The following is a 12,444-nucleotide window of genomic DNA, read 5'->3' as shown; positions in this document are numbered from 1 at the left end:
TGTCTGCAACGTTTATCTTAATTAAGAAATGAAAGCAGAGTTGCTGTCACACACTATTAGACGATCAATGCATGATCTTGTTTGTTGCTGTTGTATTCCCAGTATGTTGTTGTGTCCTTGTTTGTTTTCCAGACGTACAGTAGTTCAGGAACAATGGCCACCTCTAGTCTGACAGAACATGATAAGACAGAAACACACATTGTGGAACTCTCTGAGGCGAGGATAACCCCGCTCCCTATAGCCTCGCTACTCAGATGACAAGTTTGCCGGGGCACTTAGCAGAGTCCCTAAATAGCAGCAACGTTGTGTGAGTTTCTGCACCGAGGAGAGTAGAGAGATGGGAGGCAGAGGGAGACTGAAAGAGAACACATTGCTCAGTGTCTCCCTGAGAGAGCAGAGGCTATAGGAACAGCGGCATTAGAGTGTTGGGGCATTAGGCAACAACAGCATTCTTGGCTGCTGCTCTCACTGTATGCAGACTCCAGTGGTCTAGATAATACCTGCTGTTTATTCCAAAGGCCTGAGCTATGGTCCACATACTGAATTATGGTCCACATACTGAATTATGGTCCACATACTGAGCTATGGTCCACATACTGAATTATGGTCCACATACTGAATTATGGTCCACATACTGAATTATGGTCTACATACTGAATTATGGTCCACATACTGAGCTATGGTCCACATACTGAATTATGGTCTACATACTGAATTATGGTCCACATACTGAATTATGGTCCACATACTGAATTATGGCCCACATACTGAATTATGGTCCACATAGTGAATTATGGTCCACATACTGAATCATGGTCCACATACTGAATTATGGTCCACATACTGAATTATGGCCCACATACTGAATTATGGTCCACATACTGAATTATGGTCCACATACTGAATTATGGTCCACATACTGAATTATGGTCCACATACTGAATTATGGCCCACATACTGAATTATGGTCCACATACTGAATTATGGTCCACATACTGAATTATGGTCCACATACTGAATTATGGCCCACATACTGAATTATGGTCCACATACTGAATTATGGTCCACATACTGAATTATGGTCCACATACTGAATTATGGCCCACATACTGAATTATGGCCCACATACTGAATTATGGTCCACATACTGAGCTATGGTCCACATACTGAATTATGGTCCACATACTGAATTATGGTCCACATACTGATTTATGGTCCACATACTGAATTATGGTCCACATACTGAATTATGGTCCACATACTGAATCATGGTCCAGATACTGAGCAATAGTCCACATATTGAGCTATAGTCCACATACTGAGCTATGGTCCACATACTGAATTATGGTCCACATACTGAATTATGATCCACATACTGAATCATGGTCCAGATACTGAGCAACAGTCCACATATTGAGCTATAGTCCACATACTGAGCAATGGTCCACATATTGAGCTATAGTCCACATATTGAGCTATAGTCCACATATTGAGCTATAGTCTACATATTGAGCTATATTCCACATATTGAGCTATAGTCCACATATTGAGCTATAGTCCACATATTGAGCTATAGTCCACATACTGTATGATTGACAACTCTGCCCTGTCCTCTTTAGACCGGCTGGCATAGTTAATAGTAAACCCAAAGCAGACAGACATTAACACTTTATGTACAACTAACTGTGAATAAGCTACTCAACTATCAACTAACCCTAACCCTAGCAAGTGGTTACATATCAACAAAGTTGCTGTTGATAGTTTGATGATAGTTTGAACATCTATAGACTATCAATAGGGGACTGTGGGATCTATGACAGTCAGGTGATGAACAAATGTGTCTACAATAAGTGAGTGCATCACAATAACCTGTAGTCTACAGTATGAAACCAAGTCTTCCTAGCTGCCTGTTGATAAGGCAATTCCCACACTTGGAAATACCAGAATTTACTTAGAAATCGCTTGAAAATACAAGGGACTGAATGTTGTGCATGCGGTCACAGCAAACAGTAAATTAGAGAGGAAGAAGAAGCATCACCAAAAAAAGAAAAAAGAAAACAACAATAAATCTATTTGTTAGGTTGGGCTCAGTAAGAGAAATTATTATATTGGACTGGTTGATTATGGGCTAAGGAGCTAGTTAATTCCCCTTAGCAGGCAAACAGGCCTTTGCTCTCTCTCTCTGCAGACTAATGATGTGGGCATTGGGCCACACAGCAGAGCTGCATTAGGCTTAGTGTCATTTACACTGACTGATTATTCTCTCTCTCTCTCTCTCTCTCTCTCTCTCTCTCTCTCTCTCTCTCTCTCTCTCTCTCTCTCTCTCTCTCTCTCTCGCTCTCTCTCTCTGTCTCTGTCTCTCCAGAGGAAGGTATAATTTATTGAGTTGTGCTTGATCAAGTCTGTCTGGGTAACTCAATCACATACAGTGTCTGTCTGGCACAAGAGATATCTCTGAGCGACATTAACCCTGAATGAGTACACTCCGCTACACAACAGTCCGCTTAACACTACTAAAGAATGGGCAAAGGCTCATGGTGACCAAACAGACTAAATAATAGAATAGAATCTAGGAAAAAATGTAATAATGCTCTCATACCTCATTAACCACAATACAAATAGGTTAAGGATAGTGAAGTCAGCTGATAAACTAAGATTTATCAGTTGCTGAGTTTATCGGTTGCTGATTTTTTAAGATTACTTGGGAAGATAGAATGTGTAGCTAGTTATGCCTACTGTCTGTCAAACAGTACTATAAGCAGATAATAGAAGAATGAACCCCAAACTACCACAAAGGGACTACTGAGGAACCTTTCACCCACCCAGCATGAAACATTTGCGAGGCAACATCGACCCAAACATCCCCATTCTCTGACCTGCGACCAGGGGGGCACTACATTTATTTTACATTGACTGCCCTCCCCAGTTTCCAGTCTCTGTTCTTTGGTGTAGCCACATCGACCCAGAGAGAATAGGCCCTGGGCCCCAGGATCCACAGGTGGTGGCATTGACCCACCACAGACTGAGAGCAGAATCCAGGGGAGAGAGGGGGTTGGTGGGGGTGGTCTGGTGAGATCGACCACTCAGGGTGGATGTTTCGCTCTCTTACAGATCCCATCAATATGTCTCTAGGTACTAACTGACTGGGTAGGGGACAATAGACCTTTCATTTTCTCTTTCTTTCTTCTGCATCCTTCTATTCTTCTCTTTAGACTGTAGATAAGAGAATAAAGAAATGCCCTGAAATACACTTCTGGTTTTATTGATTATTTTCACTGTGTACCATGGCTATGATATGTTTCTTTCTGTTAATATCTTGTCTTGTCTTTGAGATAGATTGTACAAGTGCATTACATCTTTTACATCCACTAGTCACTGTATTGCATGATTTCTTAGCCAATCAAACTCTATCAGAAAATGCTCTATTTATGTCTGGCATTCTGGACAGTTTAACATTTGTTTTGTTTTCTTTATATAGTTGTATCAGAAATGTAATTCATGGGTATTGAGTTGGGTCTTATTCCTGTACTGTTTTGCCTTGCTCAAGGCAGGCTGCTGGGGTTTGTTTCTCTGTGTCAAAGTGTAGCAAAACAACCCTGCAGCAATCATAAATCTGTGGTCCACGACACTCGTCCAAAAACAGCACAGTGAATTCCATGCCTCCGCTTTCAAACGCCTGTTTTTCAACACTTCAGAGAGAGTTGACTGGCTGGCTCCAGGCAATGGGGTGCCAGGAACACGCACACACGCACACACTCAAAACACACAGACAAACACACACAAGCAGTGAAATAATGGAATAGTCAGGGGCAATGGGCAACTTTACAAACAGGAGTGCTTGCTACAGAACTGCAACAGAAGTGGATAGGGAAATGTCATGGTTCTAGAATGTAGATGTATTCAAATGGCCTGGAGTGACAGATGGAAACACATGTCTCTGACATCACTAATGATGGATGGTTCTGTGGGTTCCAGAACACCAACACACTCACCACAGTCTACCTACTGCGGAAGGACATCATTTTCTATTTGCTTTCTATAACATGCGTTCTTATAGAGTGCCCTGGGGGAAAACCTGTGCTTCATCCAATTAATTAAATAACTACAGATGGGGGCACATATGGTTGGGAGAGTGAAGTGTACACTTCATTACCAAAAGTATGTGGACACGTGCTTGTCGATCATCTCATTCTAAAATCGTAAGCATTAATATGGAGTTGGTCCTCCCCTTTGCTGTTGTAACAGCCTCCACTCTTATGGGAAGGCTTTCCACTAGATGTTGGAACATTGCTGCGGGGACTTGTTTCCCTTCAGCTTTAGTGAGGCTGGGCACTGATGTTGGGTGATTAGGCCTGGCTTGCAGTCGGCATTCCAATTCATCCCAAAGGTGTTCGATGGGGTTGAGGTCAGGGCTCTGTGCAGGCCATTCAAGTTCTTCTACACCGATCTCTACAAACCATTTCTGTAAGGACCTCGCTTTGTGCACGGGGGCATTGTCATGCTGAAACAGGAAAGGGCCTTCCCCAAAATGTTGCCACAAAGTTGAAAGCGCAGAATTGTCTAGAATGTCAATGTATGCTGCAGGGTTAAGATTTCCCTTCACTGGAACTAAGGAGCCAGAACGATGAAAAACAGCCCCAGACAATTATTCCTCCTCCACCAAACATTACAGTTGGTACTATGCATTAGGGCAGGTAGCGTTCTCCTGGCATCCTCCAAACCCAGATTTGGCCAGATGTGAAGCATGATTCATCCCTCCAGAGAACCTGTTTTCACTTCACCGGAGTTCAATGGAGGCAAGCTTTATATCACTCCAGCTGATGCTTGGCATTGCGCATGGTGATCTTAGGCTTATGGGCGGCTGCTCAGTCATGGAAACCCATTTCATGAAGCTCCCAACGAACAGTTCTTGTGTTGTTGTTGCTTCCAGAGGCAGTTTGGAACTCGGCAGTGAGTGTTGCAACCGAGGACAGACGTTTTTTACACGCTACGTGCTTCAGCACTCAGCAGTCCCGTTCTGTGAGCTTGTGTGGCCTACCACTTCGCAGCTGAGCTGTTGCTTCTCCTAAACATTTCCACTTCACAATAACAGCACTTACAGTTGACCGGTGCAACTCTAGCAGGGCAGAAATTTTACGAACTTACTCTTTGGAAAGGTGGCATCCTATGACAGTGCCATGTTGAAAGTCACTGAGCTCTTCAGTAAGGCCATTCTACTGGCAATGTTTGTCTATGGAGATTGCATTGCTGTGTGCTCGACTTTATACACCTGTCAGCAACAGGTGTGGCTGAAATAGCCAAATACACTAAATTGAAAGGGTGTCCACATACTTTTGTATATATAGTGTACACTTGTTTGCTGAATGTAGGCTATAAACAATACCCATATGCACAACATGGAGTGGTTATGGAGAATATGAATATAATAGTGGCCTTACAGCATTATAGTCCTTGGCCACACATACTTTAATGTCAGTTTCCCAAATGTATTGAAGTGGAAAAGGACATTAGTGTTTAGTTTACAACATCACTCAAGCCATGCACACACACACACACACACACACACACACACACACACACACACACACACACACACACACACACACCTGCCATCACTGTTCAAATTACTTCATTCTTCTCACCCATTGCAATAATCTCACGCTGTCCTGACAAACTCCCACTGGTGCTGCCCTCTATCACACACAACACACAACACACACACACAGACAGACACATGGAAAGACACATGGAAAGACAGGCTCCCGCTGGCTTTCGTTAAGGTGATGACGGTTCACCTTCAGCCATGTGGTGAAATTCTATCACTGCGTTAGTCAACAGCTCCCTCTCCTCATTTCTTCTCTTATCTCTGCCGTCCTCCCACCATCTCTCTCCCTTCTTTCCTTCCCTCCCTTCCTTCCACCTTCCCCTCGACTCCCTTCACCTTCTCTGAGGCCTGTATCATTTCTCTCCTCAACAGCTGAATCCTTCCCTTCCCTGTCTCTGGGTGTGGTGATAAGCTGTCTGTCTGTCTGTCTCCTTTTTATTTTTCCTCTTTTTCAGGTTGTTTTTGGTTTTGAAATGCCGTAACTCACAGACGTTTGCTTTGAAGTATGGGATGGGCAACCACTCCAAAAGGTAACGGACAAATGAATTGATTAAACTATACCCCCACACACTGAATGTACTAGTCATTTACTACCACCACATTCACCACAGTGCTGCCTGTTCTTAGTAAACGGATAGAGAAATTTGTGTTTGGACAAATTGAATGCAATTTATCAAAGGACAAGTTAATTGTATTCTAAAACATGCACCCTGTTTGCAGTAAAGCACTAAAGTAATGCTGCAAAAAATTGGTGCCAAACAATTAACTTTTTGTCCTGAATACAAAGTGTTTGTAATGATTAAGGCCTGGTGAGTTTTAAAAATAATAAATAAAAATAAACAGAATGTAGCTAAGCACAGGCAAAATCCTAGTGGAAAACCTGGTTCACTCTGCTTTCCACCAGACAGATTTCAGATTTTACCTTTCAGCAGGGCAATAACCTAATACACAAGGCCAAATCTACACTGGAGTTGCTTACCAAGAAGACAGTGAATGTTTTTAGAGAGACTGTTTATTTCTCTATTTGGTTAGGTCAGGGTGTGATTTGGGTGGGCATTCTAGTTTTCTATTTCTTTGTTGGCCGGGTATGGTTCCCAATCAGAGGCAGCTGTCTATCGTTGTTTCTGATTGGGAATCATACTTAGGCAGCCTGTTTTACACCTGAGTTTGTGGGATCTTGTTTTTGCACAGTTGCTGTTTGTTTGTATTTTGTTGTTTTGTCAGTGTTTCAGTATTAAATTTATCATGAACACTTTCCACTCTGCGCTTTGGTCTCACTCATTCAACGGCGGACGTAACACCGAGTTACAGTTTTGACTTAAATCGCCTGAAAAAGGTTGTGTAGCAACGATCAACAAACAATTCGACAGCACTTGAAGAATTTTGAAAATAATAATGGGCAAATGTTGCACAATCCAGATGTGGAAAGCTCTTAGACGTACACAGAAACACTCACATCTGTACAGTAATAGCTGCCAAAGTTGCTTCTACAAAGTTGGGTTGTGAGTACTTATGTAAATGAGATATTTCTGTCAGTTTCTACGGTAAAAATGTTAAAACATGTCATTCTTTATGAAGGCACTGTAGGTCTGTTTTAAAAATATGTTCTGCGTTTTTGACACAAAGATCAACTATACCACTTGTCCAATTTTGACTACTGTCCGGTGACATGGTCAGGTTCAGCAAAGAAAGCAGCACGCCTTGTCCTTAACTGAACACATGGAACTAACTTCAACAACATGCATGATAGTCTTTCATGGTTGAGGGTTGAGGAGAAATTGTATTTATAAGAAAAATGTGTCTTGAAAATGCCTAACCACTTGTAAAATCTAGTTGCATAGACTTCAAACAGACGTACATACCCCACCAGACCAGCCACAATGGGTTTCTTCACTGTACTCAAGCCAAGAACAGATTTAAGGCGTCACTCATTTATGTACAGAGCCATGATATAATGGAATGCTCTGCCACCAGAGGTTACTCGGGGGAAAAAGCCAGTTCAGCTTTAAAAAACAGACAAAAACATAATGAATCGCAGCGCCACATAAAGAAACTGTCACTTTAAGCTAGAGATATGTTTTGTTTTTGCATTGGATGAGTCTCAATCTACCACATCTGCTGTGAAAGGTGACTGAGCTAGAGCGACCATGAGACATCCCGAAAATCGGTCTTTTGACAAAATCGTCTGTAGCTTCCGAACGGTTTGCCCTACAAAACTATCTTGTTAAGATGAGACTGTCGCAAACACAATGGTGTTCTCCGTTTTGCTCTACGACCCCCACAAGCGTCTTGTGACTGGTCTGAAGTCGGTACAGCCGATCTGCCAACTTCTGTCTGTGGCGTCCGAACAGTTTCGTTACACGTGTACAAACACATACATTCAGGCCTGAAAAGACAATGTCCCCTCTTACTAGTTGAAAAAAATTATGGAAATATATATGGAGATGTTTAGTGCCAAAAATGATTAAATACAAGTAAAAAGACTAAGACAAATGTTTCCTGATCTGTCTTATCTCTCAGATATAGAACAGACACTTCAGAACAAACTTTCTTCAGATTTTTTGTGGGGACAATCTGTTGTTCCATGTAGTGAATCTGTTATTCAGTGCATTTGTATGGGCTTATAGCAGTATGGACAAATATAATGTTACATTAAATAATTGTTTTATATTTTTGGGGGGATGCTTCAAGGGGTCTTTAAATTCAAAATCAATGAGCAAAATAATCTTTGGTATGACCTTAACAAATCCATATAGCTTAGAAGTACCACCCTCCCACGGCATAGACAGGGCTTAGACTGTAATGGGTTAACTGTACTGTCTGTAGTATGTAAATATATTTTTGTTGTCTCTTAGTATCTTCCAATTATTGTTTTATATTTCATTTTTAATTTGGAATTGAATGTAATATCTTATACTGTTCTTGTCTATAACTGTTCTGTACTTTGTCACGTATTTGTATGTTTTATGTGGACCCCAGGAAGAGGAGCTGCTGCACATGCAGTAGTAATATCCTAATAAGCTAAACTAAACCAAACAGGGACTGTGGTTTCAAAGATTGGATTTAGAAAGTAAAGTGCCATTTACCCATTGGAAAGGTCGGTCCTAGAGCAAGAATTACAAAACTTGTGTTGAACAGCTGTTGCGTTATTTGCAAAAACAAGACAATTTTGAACCTTCTAGAGCGTTTTAGCCAGTTTTCTATTCAATGTAATATTTTGTCTCTTTGTTTTGTGTGCCACGTTATCATGACAACCCTGGGGTATACTGGTGTAAATAAATGCTGATAGGGAACTGTTCGTAAAATGTATATCTAAGGAGTACTGTATCAAGACTTGTCTGTGAGACTCGTCATCTCAAGATCCCCACAGAAAGATAAGGCCTCAGTAGGACCACCACACATCTGTTGTCTAAGTGTTATTTGACTGTTGTTTTCCTGTGTGTTTATTGGTTTCCACGACGCTGTCTATCGTCAGACATGTTCTAAAGTGAAGATCAAGATTCAACACAAATGAAATCACTGTACTTACTTTAGTGCTACCATTTTTTTGGGGGGGGGGGATTATGTAGTATGTTGAGACTTATCATTTCATATAAAAAGCGACTAGAACTTCTACATCTCTGCCTGTCAGCAGCCTATTCTGTATCCCTATACCAGGGCTGAGCTACTGACGCCCCCCCCCCCCCTTTTGTGGACCTATTAGACACTTAGCCGGGGTCTCAACTTACTGTTGAGAGTTAGAATAATAGAATACACAAGGTGCGTTTTCAAAATGTGGTTGTGCATCAGCAGTCACTCAATTAGCCCATGTCGGCAAACATTTTTTAGATTGATAAATGAGTCTAGTGGCCAACTATCTAAACTTGTAGTAAGCATGGTAGAATCATCAGTCATCATATTAAAAAACTGTATACACAGCCTCTCGAGTGGCACAGCGGTCTAAGGCACTGCATCGCAGTGTTGCAGCGTCACTATAGCCTGGGGTTTGATCCCATGACCGGGAGTCCCATAGGGCGGTGCACAATTGTCCCAGCGTCGTCCGGTTTAGGGGAGGGTTTGGCCGTAGGGCCTTTACTTGGCTCATCACGCTCTAGTGACTCCTTGTGGCAGGCCAGTTGCCTGCAAGCTGACCTTTGTCGTCAGTTGAACGGTGTTTCCTCCGACACATTGGTGCAGCTGGCTTCCGGGCTAAGCGAACGGGTGTTAAGAAACGGGGCATGTCTTGACCTTCACCTTGTTGCAGCGATGAGACGATCGTAACTGGATCGCATTGGATATCATGAAATTGGGGAGAAAAAGGGGGTAAAAAAAATTACTATGGGAAAATGTGTATAATTGCAGAAATGTTCTGTTATAAAATTGCTAATCTTCTCTTGGTAAAATGGGCAAAATTGCAGAAAAAAAATGTCTCTCTTCGCTGTCTCGAGGGGCCCACTAAAATGTTTTTCTCGCGAGGTTGGGGGGGGGGGGGGGGTGATGTGGGTACGCAGACCCATGAGTCACTGTGGCCTCTTGTGATTAGATCTGTTTTTTGTGGTCCCTACCCCCTTCAAAATTGTCCACCACTGCCTTGGACAGATGAAAATGCACACTGGAAGTGGCAAAGTGCAGACTGGCAGGATTGGTTGTGACTTCAGGTCAATCATTTGCATCAGAGCCCGTGTATAAAGCTATATAACTTAATATGCACTTCTCTCATCATTGTCAATCTCCTTCTGTCATTGCTCCAGATGACAATAGAGGAACCTGCCCACTTATCAGTCTAATCACATCCCCTATCACAAACACATACAGACACACACATGGGGAGATGGCTGGTGCTGGTGCTGGTAGTTTCTTCATAAAGGAAACAGTATGCGGTCTTACCCAAATGTTTTAGTACATTTCATTACAGGGCCATTTACAGTTACAATCCTAGTCCAGAGATCCATCTGGACATATGTCCACCCCAACCCAGTTCACTCCCCTCTCTCCTCTTCTCTCTCAGGTCTCAACCCGGACGTGACTTTCGGGCTGAATATAAATCAACATGCTGGACGTCTTCCTCATCTTATGTTCCCCCATAGTCACTTATGGACACACAACTACATTTGCCTACGTGCACACACACAGACACACACACACACACACACACACACACACACACACACACACACACACACACACATACACACACGCTGAAATAAGTCAACATTGAGAAAGATAAAACACAGCTAGCTGTGAAACCCTTAATAACTTAAGAGAAGAACATTCGGCACAACAACAAGAGAGAGAGAGAAACATTCACCCTGATAAATCGGTACAGCACAAAACATGGCTACCTCAAGAAAAGTCACTTTAAGAAAATGTACTAATCCAGAAGGAGAAAATTCAGAACAATAACAAAAAGGAGAGAGAAACATTCACCTTGAGAAAAGGTACAGGGACACATTGATTAGCCAAACCCCATGCATAAACATTACCTCTTAAGGATCGTACCCCTTTTTTCAATTTTCGCCTAAAATAACATACCCAAATCTAACTGCCTGTAGCTCTGGACCTAGAGCAAGGATATGCAGATTCTTGATACCATTTGAAAGGAACCACTTTGAAGTTTGTGGAAATTTGAAATTAATGTAGGAGAACATAACACATTAGATCTGGTAAAAGATAATAACAATCAAAAAAACATGCATTTTCTTATTTATTTATTTATCATCTTTGAAATGCAAGAAAAAGGCCATATGATCAGATAGGAGTTTAGGCACAAATTAGAGTTTGGCCACCAGATGGCAGTGTGCAAAGTTTCAGACTGATTCAGTGAAGTATTACATTACTACACTATATTTTGTATCAAGTCTGCCAGGAGTTTTTCCAAATGAGCCGAATTGGTCAATTGATACATAACTATTCAGAACATACCAAAATGCTATGGTAATAGAGACAGCAGCAGGGGTCAAACTGTAGAACCCAGTTCCTACATTTGAATAAAACAAATTTTATTAAACAAAACTATGCTACCTTTTATCTCTGGGACCTCAAAGATGACAAATCGGAGCAAGATTACTGAATGTAAGCACATAATTTACCTTCAGAGATGAATGTATCAAACTAGTTGAAGTGATAAAAGTTTTTTGTTGTTGTGCACTCTCCACAAACAATAGCAAGGTATTTTTTCACTGTAATAACTAGTGCAAATTGAACAGTGCAGTTAGATTAACAGAAATATAAGCTTTCTGCCCATATAAGACATGTCTATGTCCTGGAAAGTTGGCTGTTACTTACAAAGTCATTCTAGTCACATTAGCGCACGTTAACAACAACCGTCCCGGTTTAGGGAAACCGATCCCATAGAGGTTAATGATTTAACTACATGTTTTCATAGAGTTGTCCTAGATAACCTATTAGGGTGACATCATCAACAATACAACAGCAGGCCACTAGACTAAAGGAACACTTGATCTGTTGTTTCCCACTGCTCCTCTCATCCATAATGCTGTTTGCTGTAATTGCTCTTGAGAGGAGAGGCTGTCATTATGTGAGCATTGGTATGATTATTAACAAGGAGATTGTTACGGCGGTGAAATGAAAATCTGCAATGCACTCTGGGAATTAAAATGTCAACTGCACTTAAAAAAGACACATCTTTCACACTGTTTAAAATGACATACTTTGACCACTCTTCTATCTGCTTCTGCCCCCATCGTGCCACTTCTGACATACAATACAGTGGGGTGAACCAGTTTGACTTAATGACAACACATCTGAATGACCCTTATTAATGTTTATCAACCTCCTGTTAACCAGTGGTGGCTCCTCAGAAGAGGAAGGAAAGGACCATCCTCCTCAGTGAATTCAAT

Source organism: Oncorhynchus mykiss, chromosome 2 (assembly GCF_057628025.1).
Source record: "Oncorhynchus mykiss isolate SJ-2025 chromosome 2, ASM5762802v1, whole genome shotgun sequence".
Lineage (NCBI taxonomy): Eukaryota > Metazoa > Chordata > Actinopteri > Salmoniformes > Salmonidae > Oncorhynchus > Oncorhynchus mykiss.
This window is presented reverse-complemented; position numbering follows the sequence as displayed.